At 38.2% G+C, this 24,761-nt stretch overlaps 1 long non-coding RNA gene across 1 annotated transcript; it reads right to left on the reverse strand.

The window, feature by feature from the left end:
* Positions 1-22,355: 22,355 nt before the first annotated feature.
* On the reverse strand, positions 22,356-23,540 carry LOC125258595. The gene is made up of 3 exons (XR_007182652.1): positions 23,040-23,540; positions 22,853-22,943; positions 22,356-22,683 (listed from the first exon to the last, which is right to left on the reverse strand). It is a non-coding gene; the product is annotated as an uncharacterized LOC125258595 (long non-coding RNA).
* Between the last annotated feature and the right edge of the window lie 1,221 nt (positions 23,541-24,761).

Raw genomic sequence — 24,761 nt, forward strand, 5'->3', positions numbered from 1 at the left:
CTTCGTTTACTACTACAAACTGATAACGGTCAGATAAGTATGATTTGAACCATGCCAATGCAATTCCACTAATGCCAACATAGTTTCAAGTCTATTTAAGAGAATATTGTGATCAATAGTGTCAAATGCAGCACTAAGATCCAGTAACACTAATAGAGAGATACAACCACGATCTTATGATAAGAGCAAATCATTAGTAACTCTGACGAGAGCAGTCTCAGTACTATGGTACAGTCTAAATCCTGACTGGAAATCCTCACAGATATTATTTCTTTCTAAAAAGGAACATAGTTGTGATGAAACTGCCTTTTCTAGTATTTTTGATAGAAAAGTGAGATTTGAGATCTGCCTGATATTGAATAATTCTCTAGGATTAAGTTCTTTTTAAATAAGAAGTTTAATAATAGCCAGCTTAAAAACTTTTTGTATGTATCCTAGTGATAAAGATGAATTAACGATATTAAGAAGAGGATCTGTGACCTCTGGAAGCATCTTTTTTAAAAGCTTAGTTGGTATAGGGTCTAACATACATATTGTTGATTTTGATGATTTAACAAGTTTAGACAATTCTTCCTCTCCTAAAGCAGCGAATGAATTGAATTTTTCCTCAGGGACACTACAATGCACTGTCTGTCACAATACTGTAGTAGAAGATTTCATGGTTATAATTTTCTCTCTAATATTGTCAAACTTGCAAGTAAAGAAGTTCATAAAGTCATTACTGCTGTGCTGTTTGGAAACATCAGTAGTTGAAGCTTTATTTCTTGTTAATTTTGTCATGAGCCAGGTTTGATCACTCGTGTTTTTTGGGTGTTTTTTCCCCTCTATCGTTCTTTCATTGATTTCAGCTGTTCCCCATTACCTCTGGCGTTCGCGCTCTCGCGCAAGCACCTGTTCTGAGTCTTCGCGCTGATTGCGCTGCCTACTTCTCCCTGTTCTTCGTTCTTGTCTGTGTCCGGGAATTGATGTATGTGAGTGTGACGTGCTCCTCGTCGTCTCGCTAAACTTTATTCGTGTGTGTCTTAGCAGTCAGTATTCTGAGTCTGAGTTCCAGCCCCAGTCCAGAGACCCGAACTTGTTTCCTGCTGTCGGTTCAGTCGAACTGTGAGCCTGTCGTCTGGCGTGGTCGCTTCTATCTGCCAGCACGGACCATTTCCATCCAGTGGGACTACAGTTGAGGACCTGTGACTCGGGAAGCCGCTGTTTATTCTTTTGATCTCCAGCTGCAATGTGCCTGCTTCTTCACGTCTGGCAGTCTGTTTCTGTTATTTTTGGAACTCTAATAAACTATTTGCAAACTCCTTTCGCCTCTGGGTCTTCTGGGCTCACCTGACAAATTTAGCCACTGTATCAAATAAATACCTAGGGTTGTGCTTATTTTATTCTAAAATATTTGAAAAATAGGCAGATCTGGCAGTTTTTAAGGCCTTTCTGTACTCAATCATTCTCTCTCTCCACGAAATGTGAAATACTTATAGTTTTCTTTTCTTCCAGCTGCGCTCCATTTTTTTGGCTGCTCCCTTTAGGGCCCGAGTGTGCTCATTATATCACGGTGTTGGATTAATTTCCTTAATCTTTTTTAAAGGGGTACTTCACCCCTGGAAAGATGAATGTGTATTTAAAATTGGTCATTTATGTAGTAGAAATGTAAAATTATTTTTGAATTTGGAGCTTTCTAGACTGAGAAAAGGCAGAAAATGTATTTTTGACTAATGTGGATGAAAGACAACAACTCCCAGAATGCACTTGTTTTGCTGCCCTTGCGAGGCCACGCCCAAACCACGCCTATCGGTTACAGGCGGCATTACCAGGAAAATTCAAACAACTAGGCTTGCTTTGTTACATATTAATTCTATAAATCGTGAGTTAGTTCATACATTTACAGCGAAATGGTGCTAAATTGCTTTGTACCTGGATGTACACCCAAAACCAGGAAAGGACAAGTAAGTTTCCATCATTTTCCGATTAAGTTAAAGATTTGGAGCGATGTAAATAGTGGCTGGGGGCCATCAAACACCCGAAGTTTGGAGATGACACCGTTATAGAAAACCTAAAAAAACGCAGAATATGTAGTCTCCATTTCAAGCACGAGGACTACGAACCAAATATCCTTGCAATGAAGAGAACCATTCTGAAGGACACCGTGTTACCATCGATATTCACTTTCCCAGAGGGTGAACAGCCTGGGCATCTGGCACTAAGCGTATTCGCCCAGAGGTAAGACTCGCTGATAGTAGACTGATAACACAGTAGCCTATATGTAGTGTTGTAGGTAGCAGTAAAACCTCAAACTTAGCAAAGTAACGTTAGATAGACAATTACATATAAGTTGCATATAAGTTGACTGTTATCAAAGTAAAACCACTGTTCTGTAAAACTGAGTTAGTCTATTTATCTATTTATGCTAACGTTACCACAAAAGCCTGTTGCTGTATTGGTTGAGATGACTGCAGAGACCGATACATTTGCGAGATGAACCACTGATGTAGTGCAGACTATAACAAAATAATGTTAATTACTGTAAGCTTAAAAATTTAATTGACACCCACTTTTGATAAAATCTTTGATCTATGTCCGTGAGTAACACCTCAAACGCGCATATGTATGGGCGTGGTGAAAAAATGCGGAACTACCTGCTATTACTGGCTGTAGTTTTAAGCCTCTGGCCAAAAAAGTATCCGATGACGCAAAATGACGATTTTTGCGTCATCGGAGGCTTTTTTACAGAATAAAAATGCATAAATCTCTCATCTCGGGCTGATATGAAGGGGGAAAGCACGGTAATTCGAAAACACTAGTGGTATTCTACTAATACAAAGCATAATGCTAAATCCTGAAGTAACCCTTTAAGCAAACAGGAGCAACTCTAATGAGTCTAATGTGCTGGAAAAGATAGAGACAATAGTTTCTGTTGCAACATTGAGATCTTCTAGGCTGTCTGGTATGCAGAGGTGGACATTCCAGGGGTCAGAAAGTAAAAGTCCTGCCATATTTTTATTCCACCCACTGAAGCATTAATGAGATAAATAAGTGATTAATTGAGTGATGATTGACCATTATTGTAGACACCTGATGATAACAAGCAGAATCACCAAAGGAGAAAATCACAATTTTTAAGTTACCATCATCGAGGTCAGGGTTTGTTTTAGCTGAGCTCTTGACCCTTGCCTTTTTAATGTTAGAATTTGTTTGGGCAGTTTTAACTGCATTAAAACCAACCAAACAAGCAAAGTTAAAAGATGATCAGGTGGTGTTGGATATGTTTTTACATAATCATTATTTGATCTGAAACACTGAACTCATTTAGAGCCCAATCTCTGAGTTAGATTTACATTATTGATTACAGCAGCACTGCCCTCAGCCGGAGGAGCCATCACCGGCCACCAGGGGGCAGAGGAGGATCAAGCCGTCCACCGAGCATCCAGTACCATCGCATGGCACCGCAAGGAGGAGCCTCTCGGCTGGCTGAGGACTGACCGGCAGTGTGTCCGGGAACCGGACGTTGTCTAGTAACGTTCCCTTCATGATGTGGAGTTCTTTTAAGGTTTGGGGGATGTTATTTGGTGGACCTTCAGGGAACATTCAGGAGGTTCTGGGAATGTTTAGGGCACTATTACTATAGGACGTTCTGTTAACTTCCCAAATGTCCTCTTTATAACGTTCTCGCGCGACCATAAAATAACCACAATAGAACGTCCCCCTAAACTCATATCGGAATGTTATTAAATGACCAACAGAGTACCGTATGGGAACATTCTGTTAATGTCCCAAATGTCCTCTTTGTAACATTCTCACATGACCATAAAATAACCCCATAAAGTCATGTAAGGAAACTTGAACTGCAGCACTTTCATCAGAGGACGTTTTAGGAATGTCCCTAATGTTCTTTAAAGGTTTGGAATTTTCGTCACCTTTAGAGAACTTTTAGGGAACGTTGCAAGGTCCTGAGAACATCACCTTCTTCGTGGAATGTAACTGGTACGTTGTGTGAATGGGAAGGATTTACGTACAGGTATGATTTTCATTCTATTCATCAGGATCAGCATCCATTTGTTCAGGCTAGTATTATTGTTTACTTACCATGGTTACTAGTTTTTGTAACCTTGACCCAATACCACTTTATTTTCACTATTTTTGTGCTAATTTCTATATTTATAATGACTGTGATGGCTCATACCAACTTTCTAACTTTACTGTATGATGAAAAACTAATTTGGGACTGCTATTTAATATCCTCACATTACACTGTTTATTTATTAGTGATATTCCTACATTTTATATGTAACTAAATTGGGACCAGCGCCGCCGCTCCCACCACGCGCATCACGCACTGTGCGTAGGGCACCAAGTGCTGAGGGGGCACCAAAAATAGCCTAATGATTTTTTTTTTTTTTTAAATGCCGGTATTATTTCATTAGCCTATAGAAATATTAGGCACATTTTAGCCATGTATATGTAACAAAAAAGGGGGAACAAGAAAGATATTTAATAATTGCTCTAGTCTAGTCTAGTGCCCCCCCGTGCCGGATGGTCCGTTCCGGTTGTTCGCGCGGGCGCCTGCCTGACGCGGTTTGACAGATTTGAGCATGGCTCCGACCCAGCCAGCAGAGCCATGTGGGGCCCAAATAGGGTGACCAGACGTCCCGAAAAATTCGGGACAGTCCCGAAATCTAAACTGTTGTCCCGAATCCCGAATCTGGCCCTAATTGTCCCGAAAATTATACTAAAGCAAAATCTTGAGTAGTTATTGTCTCATAAACATTAAAAACTGTCTGCGGAGGTTGAGTCATCCTGCAACCAGCTCCCGCCAGCTGCTCATTGGCTGCAGCATCTTTTCTAAAAAAGTTCTAAAAAAATATAGATATGCATGTCCTTTTTGTTTTAAGCCTTGATGAAGAGAGCGCAAGTTGCTGCAGCCGCGAGGAGGACAGTGATGCACGCGTAAAGGAGTGATTGATTGTTCACGGCACTGTGTACAAAAAATACTTCACTACACAATTATTTCGTTATTTTCGTTTAAGCTTATTAGCGTTAGGCTATACAGAAAGGTCTGATTTACGCACTGTTACTTACAACAGTCATTGTTTTTTGTTTTTTTTTCTTTTCACAATGACATTTCATTATTTTAATGTTGTTTCTTTGTGGCAGACTAAAGACTAATGACAGACTGTTGATCTTTGAATAAACATATGTTTGGTTTAGGTTTGAAATTCATTATCTTTTATTATAGGCTACGCAGTCTAATATCATAGAAGCCCTCATCCCGTTACCCCAGACCGCACACCCCTTCATCTACAAAAGTTGTTATTGAGAATTACCAGAGGTTTAGATGTTGATGATTTGTTGAAAATAAGTTTGGTTTGATGTCACTGTGATCGAGGTCAGCGCTTACTTCAGTTAAGCAGTTTGACTCTTAACTGTAACTTTTAATTTTTTTCTGGCTGTTTGTTATGGCAAGAAAAACAAAAGACAATGTAGTTTGCTGTTAAATGATAATAATATAGTTATCATTTAGTAGATTAATTCATTGATCTAATGACTGAGCTTTTTATGAGCAAAACTTGTTTAAATTTGTGCTGGATCTCCTCTAGAATTACAACAAAAATGTTTTAATCAGAAAATTTGAAGAACACATTGTTCACTAAACACTTCAAACCTCCTGCAAGAGTCACTTACACAGACATCAAGAATCAGCGTATGATTCTCAACAATGGTGACATGCTTCAATGGTGCAGTGCATTCTGGGAGCCATGGATGAGTTTTGTATGAGGCACCCAGAATGCATTGCACCATTGAAGCATGTCACCATTGTTGAGATTCATATGCTGATTCTTGATGTCTGTGTGCGAGTAAAACTCACAGGAGCCCAAAATATGTAAATGGTGTGTTATAAATCATTTGATGTTCTGATTAAATTCTATAATTCTCTTGCTGTAGAATCACAACAATAAAACAGAATTAATAACATACTACTCATATAAACCTCCCACATAATATCAATGAGATAAGCGAATATATAACGATTATATTCTTATCATCAATCAGCTTACAGCATCTGATGATATTTTCTCTTGCTGTTCTCGCCATAACAAACAGACACAGCTGTCAAGAGAAAAAACTAATGTTAAAAAGTCAAGAGCCTGACTAAAGCACACACTGATCGCCACAATGGTAACATCAAATCAAACTATTACTTTCAAATAAGTAATCAACATCTAAGCCTCTTCTTAATTCTTAATACGAACTTCTGTAGATGTCTGACAGAAATAAAGTCAGTCTGGTTAGTAATAAGTGAAGCTAATGTTGTTTGTGGAGTTGTTTAATCAGATCTTGAGAGATGTAATGTATTTTATCTTCAGTTGATTTCATCCAAGGCTGTGGCTGGAAGTAGTTCTTGTGTTTCTCTTTCCTTCAGTGATTCTGCTTGTTAACAGCAGGTGTTCTTCACTAATACAAAATCATTATTCAATCACTTAATTATCTCATTACCTCCAACACTGATTAAGTGTTACATTAAACAGCCTGTAGTATGCACACTAAGCAGTGTTCATTTCATCTGGGCAAATCCATGTGGGGCCTACATGGAAACTGGGTGCAAAACTGGCTGGGTCCCAGTTAGATAGCCCAGGTCAAACCCATTTGGGCCCCACATGGCTCTGCTGGCTGGGGAAAAGACAGCAGGAGTCGGGTGCTGAGAAACGAAAGAAGAAGAAACGAGATGATGCCCGTGCATCACTTTCAGGTAAGTCCATGTTTAATCATTCATAAATACGGGAAATGTGCTGCATGTGCGTGCTGCTGCTAATCATAATGCGCCTCGAACTTGCTGACGTTAATGTTAGCATTAGCAAACTATGTTATTATAACTTACAACTTCGGTGCAAGCTAAATTGAGATTTTACTGTTAAACATTACCTATTTTAAAAATAACTGACCTGACGCCAGCTAGCTGTTACTTTTTTTTTTTTACTATCTTTCTTTAGATATTGAGCAGTAGTTTATGGTTTATTTTGACGTGACGGTGGTTAGGCTAACAATTCCTGTTATTTATTTATATATATATATATATATATATATATATATATATATATAAAATGTCATTATGAATGATATAAAGCAAACATTACTTGATTTGTGTGCATTATTGCACCTCATTCTATTATGCTTTATATTAGATTAGATTTAGATTTACATTTATTTATTCATTTAGCAGATGCTTTTATCTAAAGCGACTTACAAATGAGAACAATAGAAGCAGTTAAACTAACAGTAGGACAACAATATGCAAGTGCTATGCCTATGACCCTTCTCAGTTTAATCTAACGCAGAATTTTTACAAAGTGTTTACAAAGTAAGTAAAGTTGTAACTTTTAGTCCTCTAAATCTTTGTTTTATTTAAGAAGACTGACTATTCTTGTTTGTACTTATTGATGATTATTTAATTTAATTTATTCAAAGTGACATTGAATTTGCAAAAAAAAAAAAAAAGTCTGGATTATTTTGATATTTTTTTTATTTTGCTATTCTGTTTACTGTTTACAAAGTCAGCAAAGCTGTGAAGATTTTACTTTCTCTTTTTAGTGTTCTTAAGTTTATACTGTGATGCTGCTATTGTGTGTTATTGGTATTGAGTTATGTTTGGTAATAAAAAGTTAAACTGGCAAAAACAAACGTTTTTTTTTTTCCTCGGGGTCGGGGTCAGGGTGGGGGGCATCATAAAGGAATTATGCTTAGGGCACCAAAATGGCTAGCAGCGGCACTGATTGGGACAGTGTGTCAACCATTTGAGGAATAAATTTGGTCATGGCTTAATAAGAAATGTGAAAATATGGGTTCCACACCCAAACCAGTTGAAAACCACTGGTATCTGATTCTTCTAAAGTGGACATATCAATAAGACTTTCTTTTTCTATATAACTGTTTGTCTAGATTTTACAGTGTATGTTAAAGAGGTCTGTGATGGAGCGGTAAAGCCGCCTTATAGAGGGATTCCATTCTTTAAATTCACCATGACAACAGCGACTCACACTCAACTGAATCCTTACAAAACAAGAAGTTCTGATGATGGATTTCTCTCTAAACACACTCATTTACCATAATGATAGTGTGCAGGGTCAACTACACTTTAATATTTTGTATTACAGACAATTCTAGAAAAGTGACACATTTCACTAACTACACACATATTCATTTTAGTTTAACATTCACAACCTGCAAGGGATTGTTGAATTGAATTAGGAAACACTGACACCTAGAGGCCATGTGAGTATACTGCTGTCTGAAAACTTTCACTGATTTACTAACAGTTTCATCACATATGTACTTTATCCTTCATACATCATACTTTATGGGGGGTAATAACATTAACCATCATAATAACTTAATGGTTTCATCGATATAGGCCTATGGTAATTCAATAAATATTATTCATTGTCTTATCATCGTCCTTAAAAGAGTAAAACAAAAACATTTTTTTAACTTAATTTTTATTTTCCATTTTTTTCTTTTTAAGAACAAACTTACATACATCCTGTGTGTAGCATACATCATACATGTCTGTTTTCACAATTTTTGCAGGTCCACTAAAACCAAATCACAAACAGTCCTAATCCACACAAAGACACATCACTGCATTCTCTTGAGATGAAGACATCCAAGAGGTGGACAATTAACTGTATATACTAGTTCAATTAGTGACACTTAGCCTACATTTTAAAACCTTTATGACAAAAATTTTATTTTGACTATGGCAACATTTTTATTAAAAATATTTATTTGAACAGGGCAACATTTGTATTTTAAACCTTTATTTTAATATGGAAACATGACACCTCATTCTACAATGTTTCTATGATTAAATCACTGACTCCTCCCCATCAGCCAATCACTGTGTGTTTCCTCCATAGCAACGAGGTCAACCCCGCCCTTACTCTTAGCTTAAGACTTCAGTCTATTCCTTAGTAAAAGTTGGTCTAAGCAGGTTTGTGAATAGGTTTTAAGAGAAAACTCTTAGACTCTTAGCTAAGAACTTTTACTGCTATTTAGGAGAACTCTTAGTGGTAAGATAAAATGTTTTGTGAATACGGCCCCAGTCATCAGATCATGTTGGACGCAGCTGCCATCAGACCCAACAGTCTCTGAAACTGTTTTACAGTGAGTGACTGGCCTAACTTCACCCCATTCATGGCTCCGATAATAGAACTCACACGAGCAGGAGACAGACGTTCCTGCATCATAGTGGAATCCCAAACTACCCCTAGATAGTTGGCAATTTGACTCGGAACCAAGCAGAGGTGGGTAATCCAGGGGCCAAAGAGTAAAAGTCCTGCCATATTTTTATTCCACCCACTGAAGCATTAATGAGATAAATAAGTGATTAATTGAGTGATGATTGAGCATTATTGAAGACACCTGATGATAACAAGCAGAATCACCAAAGGAGAAAATCACAATTTTTAAGATACCATCATCGAGGTCAGGATTTGTTTTAGTTGAGCTCTTGATCCTTGACTTTTAAATATTAGATTTTGTTTGGGCAGTTTTAACTGCATTAAAACCAACCAGACAAGCAAAGTTAAAAGATGATCAGGTGTTGGTTATGTTTTCACATAATCATTATTTGATCTGAATCACTGAACTCATTTAGAGTCCAATCTCTGAGTTAGATTTACATTATTGATTACAGCAGCACTGTGATTCTACAGCACAAGATCAGCTTTATCAATATAATATAAAGTATTTCACATGATAAAAAAAAATTTTCTCTTAGGCACACACAGACATCAAGAATCAGCCTGTGAATCTCAATGACGGTGACAAGCAACATATTCTGATCAACAGATCAACTCTGAACATTAGAAAACAAGCTACTAAAAAGTCACAGAAAAACAGCAAAATTTTAATAGTGAGAATAAAGAAAATTACCTAGACAATTCAGCTCATAATTTATTCATGCAGCAATGCATGATGGGAGCCATGGATGAATTTTGATTGGTGGCTCCCAGAATGCATTGCAACATGCTTTATGATGGCCACCACTGTTGAGATTCACAGACTGATTCTTGATGTCTGTGTGTTTAAATGAGCTCTGCTTTTTTTTTTTTTTAAATCAGAACTCAAAAAAAAAAAAAAAAAAAATGTATTGTAAAAGCTGATCTTGTGCTGCAGAATCACAGTGCTGCTGTAATCAATAATGTAAATCTAGCTCAAAGAGTGGGCTCTAAATGAGTTCAGTGATTCAGATCAAATAATGATTATGTGAAAACATAACCAACACTTGATCATCTTTTTTCTTTGCGTTTTTGGTTGCTTTTAATGCAGTTAAAACTGCCCAAACAAAATCTAATATTAAAAAGTCAAGGGTCAAGAGCTCAACTAAAACAAACCCTGACCTCGATGATGGCAACTTAAAAATTGTGATTTTCTCCTTTGGTGATTATATATAATAATAATGCTCAATCATCACTCAATTAATCACTTATTTATCTCATTAATGCTTCACTGGGTAGAATAAAAATATGGCAGGACTTTTACTCTTTGGCCCCTGGATTACCCACCTCTGGAACCAAGACACTCTTTTTGGCGTTGAGCCTCAGCCCAAGCTTCTTCATGTGCGACAGAACAACATCTCGATGTTGAACTGCCAACTGTTCTGTTTGAGCTAGTATCAACCAATTGTCGATATAGTTCAGTACGCGGATGCCCTGGAGTCTCAGCGGAGCCAGAGCTGCATCCACGCACTTCGTGAACGTGTGGGTTGACAATGATAGGTCGAAAAGAAGAACACTGTATTGGTAAGCTTAGCCCCCGAAAGAAAACCTGAGGAACTTCCTGTGAGAAGGATGGATGGATATATGAAAGTATGCATCTTTCAGGTCTATCGCCACAAACCAATCCTCAGACCTGATCTGTGGGATAATCTGTTTGAGTGTAAGCAGTTTGAACTTCAACTTTCGTACAGATCAATTTAGCACACGTAAATCTATGATCGGACGCAACCCTCCATCCTTCTTCGGAATAATGAAGTAGCGGCTGTAGAAGCCTGACATTTTGCTGGGAGGAGGAACCCTCTCTATAGCTCCTTTTTGCAAAAGCGTCATAACCTCTTGTTCCATTACCAGAGACTGCTCTGGGGTCACCGTTGAACCTGGGCAGACGAGAACCGAACTGTATTCTGTAAACCTATTCTATCATGAGCAGCACCCATTTCAAAATGTTTGGGAGATGTTTCCATTCTTCCATAAATTCTACTAAGGGAACCACACTGTTAAAAAAAAAACTGTCAAATTTACGGTAAAATACCGGCAGCTGTAGTTGCCAGGAATATACCGTGAAAAAAATGTGGAATCTGTAAAAGACAATACGGTATACTGGTTTTGTAACCCTAAATTTTACAGTAGACAACGTATTTTTTTTTACCAAAATCATGGTAGAAAAAAACAAATATATTTGTCAATTATACAGTAATTTTATGTAAAAAATGCAACTTTCCATAGCTTTTACAGATATTTGCAGTAAAAAAAAGTTATAATATAATAATATATACAGTAATTTGTTGTTAATTTAACAGTAATACACTGTAAAAAAAAAATCCCAGTAAAATTTACAGTAAAAAAACAGCAACTGTGGTTGCCAGAACTTTACCGTAAAAAAATACAGTAGCAACGTTAAAAAAAATCTGTTAAATTTACGGTAAAATAAGGTATTTCATTAACTGACATAATGTTAATTTACCAACCTAATGAAGTACTAATATCTGTTTTGTACCTTTATAATACACTGACAGTCAGTGGTGATAAGAGTCACATGATGAATCAAAGTTCATCACAAGCAGATTTCACACAAGCTGAGAAGGACAACACTAATGTATAGAAGGTGCACACAGTTTCATTCACACTAAACACCATCATGGTAACATGCATGAAATTTTAAAAATGCAATAAACATTAATTTAACAACATTAGATGTAACATAAAACCCTAATGTACATAACTGATTAGAAAAAAATGAGAAAACTAAGAAGAAACAGAGTTATTTCAACGAAAATATATCAAATGTGAAGTGTCATGCAGGGAATTGTGGGAATGTCAATTTATGGTTTTTCACTGTAATATTTACAATGAATTGTTATTTTTCACTTCCAAAAACTGTGAATTTAATGGTATTTTTACCATAAAATTACATTAAATGTACCATTAGATCTATTACAGTTATTCACCGTATATAGTACGGAAACTTTCTGTAAACCAATTAATAGTTTTTCACCGCAGCATTTTTACAGTCTTTTACTGTTAAAATCATGGTCATTTTTTAATAGACCCTATTATGGTAAATAATTGTAAAAATAACTGAAATATGTTAAACCTTATTAAAACCTTTGACAGTAAAAAACACAGTGAAATTGTATAACAAATTACAGCATTTTATTTTGACCAGATACATTTTACGGTAAATTCCTGGCAACCACAGCTGCCGGTATTTTACCGCTAAAAATACAGTACAATATGAGGAACATAAATAGTTTACCGTACATTTTACATTTGCACCCGCTAAATATAGAAAAATCTAAAGATGCTCATATATAACCAAGGTAGTGAATATTACTGATAAACAATGAGAAAATTTGACATACCATTTGAAAACAGACTAAACATATCATTTTCTCTATTCCTACCAAACAGCATAGATCTTGAGAATACAGCATGTGTCCATATATATGGCTGATAATCCATGGAGAAATGAATAAACATGAAACAAAAAATGACCTGCCCCTGACCGATCAACAGTAATGAGTCAGTGCGCATTCGTGACGTCACGTAATACGCAATTACGTTGAAAAGGTCAAGTTGACATGTTTACAAATGTGCGGAAGGAGGACCATATACACCACATATTCAAATGTATTTGTGTCAGTTTATCGTTTAAAATGCCCATTTCGTGTGCGTATCCTGGGTGCTTTAATATTAAAAGCCTAAAAGAAAATTTTCTTCAGGACAGAAATTTTTCAAGCGTGACCTTTTCAACGTAATTGCGTATTACGTGACGTCACGAACGCGCATCACAGAACAGAGCAAGGCGAGCATTTGTGCTTATAAACCTTAAACTTTTTTATTTATTTTTGAAATGAGTGATCGTTTCACTAGATAAGACCCTTATTCATCATCTGGTATCGTTTAAAGCCCTTTGAAGCTGCACTGAAACTGTCATTTGGACCTTGAACCGTTTGGGTCCCATTGGAGACCATAATATAGGGAAATATCCTGGAATGTTTTCATCAAAAACCTTAATTTCTTTTCGACTGAAGAAAGAAAGACATGGACATCTTGGATAACATGGGGGTGAGTAAATTATCAGCAAAAGTTTTTTTTAAAGTGAACTAATCCTTTAAATCAGGGATGGACAACTCCGGTCCTGGAGGGCCAGTGTCCTGCAGAGTTTATCTCCATCCCTGATAAAAACTCACTTGCCTATAACTTTCAACCAGAGGTGGAGATTCCAGGGGTCAGAAAGTAAAAGTCCTGCCATATTTTTATTCCACCCACTGAAGCATTAATGAGATAATTAAGTGATAAATTGAGTGATGATTGAGCATTATTGAAGACACCTGATGATAACAAGCAGAATCACCAAAGGAGAAAATCACAATTTTTAAGTTACCATCATCGAGGTCAGGGTTTGTTTTAGTTGAGCTCTTGATCCTTGACTTTTTAGTATTAGATTTTGTTTGGGCAGTTTTAACTACATTAAAACCAAACAGACAAGCAAAGTTAAAAGATGATCAGGTGTTGTTGGTTATGTTTTTACATAAACATTATTTGATCTGAATCACTGAACTCATTTAGAGCCCAATCTCTGAGTTAGTTTTACATAATTGATTACAGCAGCACTGCGATTCTGCAGAAGATCAGCTTATACAATACAGAATTTTTTTTTAAAAAAAAGTTGTCCTTATGACAAAAAAAAAAAAAAATCTTTTAGGCACACACAAACATCAAGTATCAGCCTGTGAATCTCAACAACGGTGACAAGCAACATATTCTGATCAACAGATCAACTCTGAACATTAGAAAACAAGCTACTAAAAAGTCACAGAAAAACAGCAAAATTTTAATAGTGAGAATAAATTAAATTACTAAGACAATTAAGCTCATAATTTATTCATGCAGCAATGCATGATGGGAGCCATGGATGAATTTTGATTGGTGGCTCCCAGAATGCACTGCAACATGCTTTATTATTCTCACCACTGTTGAGATTCACAGACTGATTCTTGATGTCTGTGTGTTTAAATGAGCTCTGCTTTTTTTTTTTTTAAATCAGAACTCTTAAAAAAAAAAAAAAAAAAAAGTATTGTAAAAGCTGATCTTGTGCTGTAGAATCACAGTTCTGCTGTAATCAATAATGTAAATCTAACTCAGAGAATGGGCTCTAAATGAGTTCAGATCAAACAACGTTTATGTAAAAACATAACCAACAACACCTGATCATCTTTTAAATTTGCTTGTCTGTTTGGTTTTAATGCAGTTAAAACTGCCCAAACAAAATCTAATATTAAAAAGTCAAGGATCAAGAGCTCAACTAAAACAAACCCTGACCTCGATGATGGTAACTTAAAAATTGTGATTTTCTCCTTTGGTGATTCTGCTTGTTATCATCAGGTGTCTTCAATACTGCTCAATCATCACTCAATTAATCGCTTATTTATCTCATTAATGCTTCAGTGGGTGGAATAAAAATATGGCAGGACTTTTACTTTCTGACCCCTGGAATCTCCACCTCTGCTTTCAACTAATCCTAAAGACCTTGATTAGCTGGTTCAGGTGTGTTTGATTAGGGTTGGAGCTAAACTCTGCTGGATACTGGCCCTCCAGGACCGGAGTTGTCCATCCCTGCTTTAAATCTACCCACTGAGCAAATTAGGTCCAGAAGACGTCTTTTTCAGGTCTTGTCTCAGGTTGAAAAGACGTCCACTGAGGGGCCAGAATGAAAGTTTTTATGACGTCTTTTTTTGACATCTTCTGGACATCCGATATAGACGAACACGCACAATCACCAAAGGAGAAAAATCACAATTTTTAAGCCACCATCGTGGAGATGAGTGTTTGTTTTAGTTGGGCTCTTGTCCCTTGCCTTATTAATATTAGAGTTTGTTTGGGCTGTTAACTGAGTCATAACAGTCAGACAAGTAAAGAGAAATGATCAGGTGTTGGTTATGTTTTCACATAATCATTATTAGACCCGAATCATTAAACTCATTTAGAGCCCAATCTCTGAGTAAGATTTACATTATTGATTACAGCATCACTGTGATTCTACAGCAGAAGATCAGCTTTATCAATATAATATAAAGGATTTCACAAACAGTTGTTCTGAGCAAAAAAAAATTTTTTCTCTTAGGCACACACAGACATCAAGAATCAGCCTGTGAATCTCAACGACGGTGACAAGCAACATATTCTGATCAACAGATCAACTCTGAACATTAGAAAACAAGCTACTAAAAAGTCACATAAACAGAACAAAATAAAATATGAGAATAAAGGAAATTACTAAGACAATTCAGCTTGTAACACCTAACCTTTTTGATGCTACATAAATAAACTGAGGGACCACACATACTGCTACCTTTCTACAACCCATGTGTATTCAATGCATATTGCAAGCAACACATCAGCATCAACAAGTCTTATTCCAGCACCACAGTCTAAGAAACGCCATCAGTTGGAGAGTCCATCAGTTCATAGGTACAGCAATAAGTAGTATCCAGCCACAGATCAGTCTTCAAAGGTGAATGTGTGAGACAAAAGTCCTTAAGTGAAGTGAAATAAATCCCTATCAGCAAATTCATCAGTCGTTGACCACAGTCAATGAGATGGTTAGCAGATGGTTGTTAGATGAACGAAGACAATTAATCCCTTTGGTCTAGGTCCGGTTTGAAATTGAGCTGATCCTTGCACACAAGAAGCCCTCTGCATATAAACAAACAATAAACAAACATGTGTCTGATGCTAAGCCCCAACAAAATCATATTTACAGACCCTACATACATACATACATAGACAGATGCTTACTTACATTTGAGAATAGGAACAAGTTGTTCCTCAAATCAGGGCACCAACAAAGGACAGCAAACAAAGGTGAGAAGACATCCAATGTGCTTAGCACACTTCTTCCTGCACAATACTTCTTCTCTAGCCATTTTAGGCAATCAGCCAACTCAGACTCCAGATCGCCCCCTACTGATTGGGTTAGCTATAACATTAGGTAATCTACTGGGACTAATGTGACAGAACTGTTACACACCCCTCCCCCAAAAGAAAAGGGTTAGACGGTCCCATAAAACTTCTTTAGCTTTTCAACATGGTAAGTATCACTTTGACTTGGGTTGTCAAGCATTACCACTTTATAATTGACATTATTCAACCTTTTCAAGATCTTTGCAGGACCTTGCCATCTTGGAGCTAACTTGGCCATGAAAGAGTCTGCAGCCCGAGATAGAGGGTGAGTGAGGATCCAAACCAGATCTCCTTCGTCGAAGGACTCAGGCCTTCTATGCTTGTTGTAGTACTTGCCTTGCCTCTCCTGGGCTTGGCTAGTCTTCTCCCTCACTTGGTCAAGAAGAGCTTTCTGCCTCTCAACAGTGCTGTAGGCTACATGGTCAGGATTAGGTGGCTTGCGGACTAACCGCTCAAGTGGACCTTTTAACTTACGTCCTAGTGCAATCTCCGCCGGAGTGAGACCCGTACTCTCTTGCCAGGCTGAATTTATGGCATACCGAAATTCTGGTATCCACTTGTCCCAGTCGTGATGATTATCACGGACGTAAGATGATATCATTGTTTTTAAGGTCTTGTTGACCCTCTCGGTCAGGTTGGTCTGGGGATGATATGATGTTGTAAGTTTTTGAACTACACCCCATCGTTTACACAAATCATTGAGTAGTTGGGCAGTAAACTGAGGCCCGCGATCAGAAACTAAGTATGCCGGAGCTCCCCATCGTGTGAACATTTCTCTCGTCAGAATGTTTGTTATGAGGTGAGTTTTTGCAGAGCGTAGAGCAAAGAGTTCCACCCACTTGCTGCAATAGTCCACAAAGACTAATAAGAACTCGTTGGACAGTGGGCTTTTTGGGAAAGGACCCATCAGGTCCACTCCAAGCATATGGCCAGGCTCCACTACTGGGGTGGACTGCAACAATCCCGATAGCTTGGAGATTCTTGGTTTGTAGGCTTGACAGGTCTTACATTGGGTGCAGAAGCTCCAAACATCTTTGCAAATCTCGGGCCAATAGACATTGTCGAGTAGCCTCCTCAAAGTTTTCATTCTTCCCAAGTGTCCACTTAATGGGTTTGAATGGGCGAAATGCAGAAACGTCTCCCTCAGTGGTGCAGGTATAATTAATTGATAAGTACACCCTTGTTGCTTGTCAGGTACACTGTGAAACAGGTAATCATTCTGCACAATGTAAGCAATGCGATTAGGGTCTGTGGTAGGTTGTCTGGCAGACTCCCATAAGGACTGTAAAGAAGAATCAAGCTTTTGAGCTCTACCAATCTCATCCCAGCTGACTGGTAAGTTAGGGTCTGGTTTTGTGGGCTGACACAGGGCAATGTGGCTTACCACCTCCTGCACAGGTAGTCCTCTGGATAGGGCATCTGGTACGACATTACATGAACCTTTACGGTACTTTACCGAGAAGTTAAAACCTTGCAGCCGTAAAGCCCACCTAGTCAAGCGTGAGGATGGTTTAGGGTGACTGAATACCCAAGTCAGAGCAGAATGGTCCGTGAGTACTTCGAAATTCCTTCCCTCCAAGTACTGCCTCCACTTTTCTACGGCCCACACTACTGCTAGACATTCTTTTTCTGCCATAGAGTACGATTTCTCTGCTCCCTGTAGAAGTCGTGAAGCATAGGCAATGACATGCTCGCAACCATCAAAGTCCTGTGTCAGCACAGCTCCTAATCCTACGTCGCTAGCATCAGTTTGTACTCTAAAATCCTTAGTGAAGTCAGGTGGCATTAAAACTGGTGCTCGTTGGAGGGCATTTTTAAGATCAGTAAAAGCATTTTGGCATTCATCTGTCCAATCCCAAACAGCGTCTTTAGCCTTTAGGGCATACAATGGTGCGACTCGCTCTGAAAAGTGGACAATAAATCGATGGTACCAACTTGCAAGACCTAAAAACCTCTGTACCTCCTTGAGATTCTTGGGTACCGGGAAATCTTGAACTGCCTTGACCTTAGAGGCTTCTGTATGGACCCCTTCTTCGGAAACAACATGTCCTAGGTATGTGATGGTCTTTTGCAGCATAGAACATTTCTTGAGGTTGAGTGTTAAACCTGAGGCTTCCAGTTTTGCGAAGAGTTGCTTGAGATGTTGGAAGTGGTCTTGAATGGACTTGGAATAGACCAATATGTCATCAAGATAGACAAAGCAGAACTTCCCTAGATAATCCCTCAGAATGTTGTTCATGAGCCTTTGAAAGGTAGCAGCGGTGTTTTTGAGGTCAAAAGGAAGACGAACAAATTCAAATTGATTGTTCTTGGTGACAAAGGCAGTCTTTTTGATACTACCCTCATCCATTCCAACCTGCCAATAACCAGATTTAAGATCTAACGTACTGAATATGGTCGCTCCATACAAGGACTCTAGGATATCCTGAATCTGTGGCATTGGAAACCCATCAAGCGGAGTTTTGGAATTCAACGCGCGGTAGTCAACACAGAAGCGAGTACTACCATCCTTCTTAGGCACTAGGACTACTGGTGCCGCCCAAGGGGAAACAGAAGGCCTTATAATGCTTTTACTCAGCATACTTGCTACTTCCTCGTCTATGAACTTTTGCTTGGTTACAGAAACGGGGTAAGCTTTCTTACGGACAGGAATCTCATCGATGGTATGGATTCTGTGGCGAATTAAAGTAGTTTGTCCTAAATTATCTGTGCATACTGTTGGCCATTCAAGCATTAGACCTTCCAGTTGACGTCTTTGTGCTTTAGAAGCATCAGCTCGATCAACTAACTCCTTTATTGTGGTTAGTGTAGTGGAAGTCGTTGGCACTAAAGGTAGTGCAAGGTGCAGACTGACTGTTGGTGAGGGAGAAGAAGTTGTGAAGGGATGAATTACATCAAATTCTTCGGGCAGTGCATACGTGGAGCTTTTAAAATCAATACGAAATCCTGAGGTCATCAGAAACTCAAGCCCCAATACAATCGAGAAAGTCAAGTCACAGTCTCTCATCACATAGGCTCTTAGAGGATAGCTGTGACCATGGATTGTACTCTGCCATGCTATCTTACCCAAGGCTGACTGTATATATCCATTAGCAAGGGAAAATGAATGACCTCTGCTTGATTGCATAACTTCATGACTGGATTTCAATCGTTGCCAGCAAGACTCTTGTACTAATGAATAAGTGCTTCCAGTATCCAGTATTGCCTGATATTGGTGGCCTTTTATGGTTATGGGCAAGGTTAGTGTTGTTAGCAGCCTCTCCCCATTCTCTGAAAAGACGGCAATATGAGGATTAGACTGTCGTCCTCTTGTGAATTTATTAGTTTCAGCAGGCTTAGGGGTGGTTTCTTGATGTCTTTGCCTCCAGAAAGCTCTCTCCTCACTGATGTCTCTCTCTATGAGCGTTCCTACACATACCAGCTCATCCACAGTAGTTGCAGTACCTCTTAAAATACTGGCTATTCTTGGATTGCAGTTACGAAGCGTTGCTTGGAGTATTTCACGTTCCGTCATAGCCGGCTTCAATCTCAAGCACAATGCTCTATATTGGTAAGCAAACGTCCTGATACTTTCATCAACTCTTTGCTTTCTTTCTCTGATTCTTCTCTCCACTTCCACTTCGTGATCGTCAGACAAAAAGGACTGGAGAAATGCAGACTTAAACTGTGACCATGTTCTTACTCTCTTCTTCTCTGCCACCCACCAGTCTTTAGCAGTGTGTGTTAATACAGAAGGAAGCATGGATAAGATTTCAGCATCATTCAAAGGTTGCATAGCTAGATACTCATCACATCTCTTCAGATACGTAATGGGATCTTCTCCATCTAAACTTCCAAACTTTGGAAACTCCAGTTTAATGGGGGTCTGGCAATGTACAGGTCGAAAAGAACTATGAGCAGCCATGGAGTGAGTGAAATTTGGAGTAGAAGTGGCTCCCCCAGAAGACTGAATTAGTGATCTCAGCTGACCATCTCTCCGTTTCAGGCAATCCATAATGGCTCGTCCCAACTCCTGGACCTTAGCTTCCAAAGTGTCTTTTACTTGGCTACACTCATCCTTCAGCTTGGTGGACAATGAGTTCTCGAGCTGCTGTACCTCTGTATGGTGATCTTGATGCTTTTTTACCAGGTGTTGCAGCTGACATTCAATGGCAGTCATCCTATTACTTTGCTCCTTCAACTGGTGTTGAATATCCTTAAAACGGACATCAGATGAGTTTTCTAACCCATCTACTTTACACTCAACTTTATGCATCCTTGAAGCCATTATCATTGTCAACAAGCTTTCGTCTTCCTCATTTGGAGGAGGTGGCGGTAACAGAGAGTCATCATAATCACATTCTTGCTCTACATTCTCTTGCTCACCCTCCAGATATAAGTTACTGAGAGAATGAATAATGTCTTGGACAGGTTCTCTTCTAGTGGTGAAAGGGGCAGTGGAATAATCTGGTTCTGCAAGAATCACACCCTCTATCTCATCATATACATTGGCCATTTTGTATCAATCTCAGGACCTAATGTATTAATGACTCATGAAAAGCAAAACTAGTCTGTGTACAACCAAATCAAATTCATTGAAATTCTACAATTTGGTTCTGGATTCTTTTCAGGTCCCTGTTCGGGCGCCAAATATTATGTAACACCTAACTTTTTGATGCTACATAAATAAACTGAGGGACCACACAGACTGCTACCTTTCTACGAACCCATGTGTATTCAATGCATATTGCGAGCAATACATCAGCATCAACAAGTCTATTCCAGCACCAGAGTCTAAGAAACACCATCAGTTGGAAAGTTCATCAGTTCATAAGTACAGCAATAAGTAGTATCCAGCCATAGATCAGTCTTCAAAGGTGAATGTGTGAGACAAAAGTCCTTTAAGTGAAGTGAAATAAATCCCTATCAGCAAATTCATCAGTCATTGACCACAGTCAATGAGATGGTTAGCAGATGGTTGTTAGATGAACGAAGACAATTAATCCCTTTGGTCTAGGTCCGGTTTGAAATTGAGCTGATCCTTGCACACAAGAAGCCCTCTGTATATAAACAAACAATAAACAAACATGTGTCTGATGCTAAGCCCCAACAAAATCATATTTACAAACCCTTCATACATACATACATACATACATACATAGACAGATGCTTACTTACATTTGAGAATAGGAACAAGTTGTTCCTCAAATCAGGGCACCAACAAAGGACAGCAAACAAAGGTGAGAAACCATCCAATGTGCTTAGCACACTACTTCCTACACAATACTTCTTCTCTAGCCATTTTAGGCAATCAGCCAACTCAGACTCCAGATCGCCCCCTACTGATTGGGTTAGCTATAACATTAGGTAATCTACTGGGACTAATGTGACAAAACTGTTACAAGCTCATAATTTATTCATGCAGCAATGCATGATGGGAGCCATGGGTGAATTCGATTGGTTGCTCCCAGAATGCACTGCAACATGCTTTTTGATGGCCACCACTGTTGAGATTCACAGGATGATTCTTGATGTCTGTGTGTGCCTCAATTAGAAGCTTTTTTTTTTTTTTGTTCAACACACCTTTTCTGAAATCATGTGAATCGTATTGATAAAGCTGATCTTCTGCTATAGAATCACAGTGCTGCTGTAATCAATAATGTAAATCTAACTCAGAGATTGGGCTCTAAATGAGTTCAGTGATTCAGGTCAAACAATGATTATGTGAAAACATAACCAACACCTGATCATTTCTTTTTGCTTGTCTGGCTGTTATGACTGAGTTAACAGCCCAAACAAACTCTAATATTAATAAGGCAAGGGTCAAGAGCCCAACTAAAGCAAACACTCATCTCCACGATGGTGGCTTAAAAATTGTGATTTTTCTCCTTGAAAGGATTCTGCGTGTTTGTCTATATCGGATGTTCAGAAGACGTCCAAAAAAGACGTCATAAAAACTTTCATTCTGGCCCCTCAGTGGACGTCTTTTCAACCTGAGACAAGACCTGAAAAAGACGTCTTCTGGACATAATTTGCTCAGTGGGTACTTATGTACATTGACAACGCAGCCCTAATCACAATGATAATTTGTTGGAAAACATTGTATTTAAGTTTTCTATTGATTTATCATAGAACTTGAAGTTAATGACTGAATGCATGGTGATGAGACCTATCATTCAATCTACATTTTATAGCGTCAGTTTCCTTCATCGTATGAAACTGCTCACCTGGACATGAACCTGAGCTCGGCTGATTAAGATTAGTGTCTCCTGTCCATCTTTCTTTTGCAAAACTTGAATAATACCACTGCTTACCTCTTATTGAATCTTTGGGTGCAGACTTAATTGAAGAGCCTCGTATAAACAGGGTGTGATGTTTAGGGAAACCAAAGAATACAGGCGCCATCATTTCTGCCAGAAGACTCACAGGGGGGCAACGAAGCTTTCATTGTGGACTGGCTAGATCCCTTCTGCATTCAGAAAGAAAACAAAAAGGGCATACACCATAAATAATAATAACTGACAAAAATAATGAGACAAGAAATTAAAGTAACAAGAAAATAAGTGCAAAACAAGTTTCCCTTTGTTGCAGTTTTGCTGAATGTTTTTCAACAATTTGATTTACGGTAAAACACATACCAAATATTTCCAGCCAAGGTTTGATTCAATCTTCAGCATGCTTTTCCTGCCATTGTCTTGAAACTGTTTCACCTGTCACTCTCATTTGATGCTGTTTACAAAAACAAAACAGCAATATTGTAAAGGGACAAAGGAAAATTAATTTAATGAAAAAAAAAAAAAAAAAGATTATGACCTGAAATCTCACCATTTCCTGAGAGTCACAGGTCCTTTGAGTATCCTTATGGTTTCTGCTCAAATTCAGTGTCTGAAAAGGGCAGGAACAAAACAAACCTTTTTAATCATAATAAAGACTAAATAAGATTTAGAGACAACAGAGAAATGTGTAAAATATCTTCTAGAATCTGTTTACATAACTAACCTTGAAAGAGACTCTCGGGTCTTAGCTGTGTCACCAGCCTTAAACCTTAAACACATGCATCAGAAAACCACTGCAACAAAATCTCAGATGTCCTTCACTGACATTTTTATTGTCTTGAACATATTTTGACCTCCACACACTGGCTGCTAGTCAAATATATTGCTTTAAACAAATAAAGGCAAAACAAGCATCTAAAGCTTCTCCAAGCATTATGAAAAAAGAAAGCCAAAACTGCTTAAGCTCTGCACTTAAAGTCAACTAACAAATGTATATTAACCATTTTCAGGAAAACATGAATTACATTAATTTCCTGAATTCTTTTAGCAAAAACAGTGTTGGAAATCTCAGAAGCATAGACCAGGAGACTTTGGGATCTCTTGAAGTTACTCTTTATTGAGAAACACGCTGTGCGTCGCTGTGGTCATCCAAAATCTGACTAAGGCAGTGAATTGGTAGTTCATATACATTCAAGGGGGGAGGGATACATAGAGTAGAGGTGTGGACAATCTAAACAAAGGATGCAAATGCAGTACAGGAATCAGATCATTCCCTACATTTCCCAGCCATGATCTAATCAGCATAAATGTGTCATTCAAATGCATAGGTGCTAATCCAATCAGTCTGACAGTATCACCTATACCTTTACATTATCATAGAGACAAAGGCACTGCTGTATCTTGAGCTTGTCCTGCCAAATGGTCAGGATGTAGGATCTGCAGATCTTAAACAGATTATTAAATTTGTAATCCCACAACAGAAAAATGACTGCCTCAATGAATAAATGACAAGAAATGCAATAGCATCATTTTTAAAGTATGACTTTACATAAGTAATCAAGCACATAAGCTTGTGACATCAATTTTGCAGAACCTTACAGCTACAAAATGCTATAATAACAGTTAAAGTCAAGTAATGTTTGTAACAGACAGTGCTGTTTAAATTTCAATGTTAACAGTTTAGTGCAACACTTAACTTGTTTGCTAATTAGGGCAATACAAAATTCAAATAGTTTAAACTCTGTTGTATAGAATATAGAACATCTCAGAAACATCAAGAGTACAGTTCTCAATAATCCCTAGTTAGAGGGATTGTTTAAAGATCTAAGATCAAAACCTCTGAAAAGCATGCCTGTGATAACAGAAATCAGGTAAGAGTACTCAATATCAGCTGGGACAACTGAAAACATAAACAACACAGTAGTTCCCAGTCAAGGTACAGTTAAGCTGTCTTTAAATGGTCTCTCGCCACTCGTGATCAGAGAGATCGGCGATGAGGGTGAGTTCACATGCAGTGTCTTCTTCTTAGTTTTTTCAAGTTTTGTTCCCTTCTCTGGGTTAATGTTGAAGAAACACCTTGATAAACACAATAATCCATAATAAAACCCTATACAACGAAAAAAAAAAAAAAAAGGGAAAGGCGAGGGAAAAGTAAAAAAATTACCTCTGAAGGAATTCAAGTGTGGAGCCAAGTTCCAGTGGATAGTGGATGTTCAGGCAGTAGTAGCTACCAAGCATCAGACAGATTGCAGAGATGAAGTCAGTTTTTTGG

This window comes from Megalobrama amblycephala, linkage group LG22, assembly GCF_018812025.1.
Source record: "Megalobrama amblycephala isolate DHTTF-2021 linkage group LG22, ASM1881202v1, whole genome shotgun sequence".
Classification (NCBI taxonomy): Eukaryota; Metazoa; Chordata; class Actinopteri; order Cypriniformes; family Xenocyprididae; genus Megalobrama; species Megalobrama amblycephala.